Source organism: Anopheles moucheti (genome assembly GCF_943734755.1).
Source record: "Anopheles moucheti chromosome X unlocalized genomic scaffold, idAnoMoucSN_F20_07 X_unloc_5, whole genome shotgun sequence".
NCBI classification, from domain to species: domain Eukaryota; kingdom Metazoa; phylum Arthropoda; class Insecta; order Diptera; family Culicidae; genus Anopheles; species Anopheles moucheti.
Window position 1 is genome coordinate 197,501 of NW_026453559.1, and position 4,106 is coordinate 201,606.

Genomic DNA, 4,106 nt, shown 5'->3' on the forward strand with positions numbered 1-4,106 from the left:
TGGAATAGTGTGTAACAAGAATTGGTAGGCACTCAAGAATGTGTGCATCGGTCGGGTTTAAACGTCCGATGCGCCATATGCGTTCAACGTGTCGGTGTTCATGTGTCCTGCAGTTCACATTCTGACGCGCATTTAGCTGCGGTCTTCATCGATCCATGAGCCGAGTGATCCCCTGCCTAGGGTTTTGGTATGTTCAACTGTCTCCTATGTTTTCGTTATGCGCTAGGTGCATCTCTCACAACTTAAGTTCCCCGGACAGCGTAACCGTGCACCTCTCGGTTCCTTCGAAGCCGTCCAGGGTGGACAAGGATGACCATTGGTCTTCCTTCCCATTGATCGACGCACGATGTGGGCGGCATCGGCGCGATCTTGCACAACTTTCGTTCTCTTGATTAGGTTCTCTCTCGCTCGAGGCCAGTGTTTAAATATGTTCTAGTGGGTCTTTACCTTCGCCCATGTGTCACACACTTTACGCGTTCGATGGCTGCCATTGGGAGTGTGCGCACAGGTACGAAGGCCACTGGCCTACGGTCGCGCACGCTCAATATCGTAGTATAGACACACCTCTCTCGCGGGTCTAATTGGCGTGCGCGGCCCCCAAAAGGTAACATAGCAGTTTGTTCTGCTGATACCGTGTTTCTCTATCTCTCTAACCAACTCACACAACAACATATATGTATTGATCGGTAATGATCCTTCCGCAGGTTCACCTACGGAAACCTTGTTACGACTTTTACTTCCTCTAAATCATCAAGTTCGGTCAACTTCGGCCATGCCAGCTGCAGCTCACGAAGGAACCGCGGAAGGTGTGCCTCCAGAGACCTCACTAAATAATCCATCGGTAGTAGCGACGGGCGGTGTGTACAAAGGGCAGGGACGTAATCAGCGCTAGCTAATGACTAGCACTTACTAGAAATTCCAGGTTCATGGGGACCGTTGCAGTCCCCAATCCCAACTAAATGAGCATTTGGGTGATTTCCCGTTCCTCTCGGAATGGGGGCGCCAATTGGCGAGAACACGCTGCTGCTCACATTGTAGCACGCGTGCAGCCCAGAACATCTAAGGGCATCACGGACCTGTTATCGCTCATTCTCACCTTGCTAAACACAAGTTGTCCCGCTAAGCAGGGCAAACGTGGCCGACGACCGCCCGTGAAGGGGCCGCCGGCCTTGACGTCAGGTGCGCCCGGAGGTGCACTGCTGACAGCGTTCTAGTTAGCTTGTTTGAGTCGCGTTCGTTATCGGAATTAACCAGACAAATCATTCCACGAACTAAGAACGGCCATGCACCACTACCCTTAAATTTGAGAAAGAGCTCTCAATCTGTCTTACCTCGATAAGTTCGGACCTGGTAAATTTTCCCGTGTTGAGTCAAATTAAGCCGCAAGCTCCACTTCGTTTTTTTTTTTTTTTTAACAAATGCAGGTTTTATTGTTCATAAACATTATGTTCTAACAAACAATAGCATAAACCCACGCTCTTGACGCACGACGTCGCCCGCCAGGGATTTGTGATGCGTCTTTACGAACCCTTTCGGATGTCCCTTCCCTATTTCTTTATTAAATTGAATCGTATCTTAACCGCATATTAAAGGCGTACGCTTGCTTAGTCCGCGTGACTCACTCATTCTTTCCCCTCTCGGAGATCTCAAGAAGTCAACCCGACATCTATCGATCTGACCATTCCGCCTCGCTGGCGGCAGCCTCCTCCGCGGGTGTCAATCGTCGGCCCGCATTCGAAGCACGACGGCGCCTTTCGTTTTCCCGTCTGTTGCGTCGCGACCGTATCCGATCCGCCTCCGTAGGCGCGGTCCGACGGCGGCGCGTCGTCGAGGGTCCCTCAGCCTGGACCCGAGCTCGCCATGCGCGCTGCATGAATAGACGCCGCTCGTGGCGCACTCTCAACGTCTCCGGGGAAGGTGGTCCCCCTCTGCTGCGCCTCGGTATAGGTGGAGGAGCTAGGCCCGCTCGCTCCGCCTCAACTGCCGTCCGCAGTACCTCGTCATCTCGGGCGGCCAGTGCTGCTGCGACGTCCGCAGCCAGTCGCACTCGCGCCCGATCCTCCGCTCTGCCGCGAAGCCGTCGGTTGCGGGCAGATCGCTGACGCGCTGCTCGCGACTCGTTCACGCGCCGCGTGATGTCTTCGATGATGACGTCGTCCATCTCCTCACCGAAGAGTGCGGCCACACTTTCGAGGACCACTTCCTCGTCCTCGGCGAAAGCCGCTTTCGTTCGACCATTGGTGAGCGCTTCCTCATCGCGCCACAGCTGTTGAAGCACTGTGGTGATGGTCTTTGCTGCTTTCTGAATGCGGTCCCACCACTCCGCACTCTCCAGCAGCTTCTCTGCGATGTTGTTAAGCTGGACCGACTCGGGTGTCCCCCAGCCCAGCAGCTCACGTCGGATCTCCTCGAACACGGGGCACTCGAACAAGACGTGGGCCACCGACTCGACCGACCCCACGCACCGTGGACACTCCGGAGACGAAGCGAAGCCGCAGACGTGCAGGTACTCCCGGAAGAATCCGTGTCCGGAGAGCACCTGCGAAAGGTGGAAGTCCACCTTCCCGTGCTTTCGTCCCGTCCACCGGTGCAGGTCGGGAATCAGACTGTGTGCCCACGTCTGATAGCGGCTGGCCGATGGTGTTGCCGCCGCACGGTCCCACGCGTCCTGCCATTGCAGCATCGTGGCTGCTCGCTCTGCCGCTCGTACCTCCTTCCTGCTGGCGCCAGGCTCGGCCAACAGCCTGCTATGGCACCTTGCGTCCTCATTAACGACCAGCCAGTACGGCACCAAACCAGCCATCACCACTGACACCTCGTAGGATACCGAGCGGAACGAACTCGATACCCCACGTGCCAGTGGCTTCTGGACCTGGGCCAGTCGTCTGCGGCACCACTGCATGTCGGTCGCCTTAGCCCAGATGGGCGAGGCGTACCGGATCACCGACTCAGCGACTCCTGCCAGCAACCGCCGCTTGGCCACCTGGGGGCCGCTGTGGTTCCTCATCACTGAGGTAACCACCGCCACCGCACGGAGGGCCTTGTCCGCGGCCGCTTCCACGTGCGGTTTCCACGAGAGTTTCTCGTGGAGTTGTACCCCCAGGTAGCGTATCGATCGCTTTGACGTGCAGACCACTTCGCCGACGCGCACCGGAACCTCCAACCGTCCTCGACGCAGACTCGAAATGAGCACCGCTTCCGTCTTATGGGGGGCGAGACTAAGGTGACGTGCCTCGAGCCACCCCATCACCGCCTCGATCGCAGCCTCCGCGACCGTCGCCGACTCCTCGGGTGTGCAGCCCTCGGCCAGGATGGCGATGTCATCGGCAAAGCCGACGATGGTGGCCCCTTCAGGGAGCTGGATCCGCAGAACGCCTTCGTACATAACGTTCCACAGAGTCGGGCCAAGGATTGACCCCTGTGGAACGCCTGCCGTCACCCGACGTGACACCGGGCCGTCATGGGTGTCGTACACCAGCTCCCTGTCGGTGAAATAGTCGCGGAGCAGGAGTTGCAGCTGCGCTGGAACCTCCTTCTCACGCAGGGCCATCGCTATCGCCTGCCAGCTGGCGGTGTTAAAGGCGTTTCTGACGTCCAACGCCACAACCAGCAGACAGCGCTTATCCCGGTTGTTAGTCCGTCCGTAGGACATCGCGCGCTCGCCTGCTTCCACCACCAGCTGGATCGCCTGCAGGGTGCTCCGCTGCTTCCGGAAACCGAACTGGTTCTCGGCCAGCCGAGGTGCCTCCGGATCCTCCAGGTGCTCGTTGAGTCTGTCCAGCGTAGTCCTCTCGAAGACCTTCGCCGGGTTGTCGATCAAGCAGATCGGGCGGCAGGACGAGGCTTCGCCCGGCGGCTTACCCGGCTTAGGCAACAGCACCAGCTTCTGCCTTTTCCATTCGCGTGGTATTTCGCCGGTGTCCAAGCAGCGCTGGTAGACACCAGCGAATGGCTCCGGATACTTCCGGATGGCAGCCGTTACCGCAGCGTTCGGTACTCCATCGAGGCCAGGCGCCTTCCGCGGATGCAGCTCGCTCGCTATCGCCTGGAGCTCCGCGCAGCTGATCGGACGGACCGGAGTGTCCCCTTCCGAAGGCGTGACGTCC

At 58.3% G+C, this 4,106-nt stretch overlaps 1 non-coding gene across 1 annotated transcript; it reads right to left on the reverse strand.

Moving 5' to 3' along the window:
• Positions 1-26: 26 nt before the first annotated feature.
• Positions 27-184, reverse strand: LOC128308628 (5.8S ribosomal RNA). The gene has a single exon (XR_008288433.1). It is a non-coding gene; the product is annotated as a 5.8S ribosomal RNA (ribosomal RNA).
• Positions 185-4,106: the final 3,922 nt, after the last annotated feature.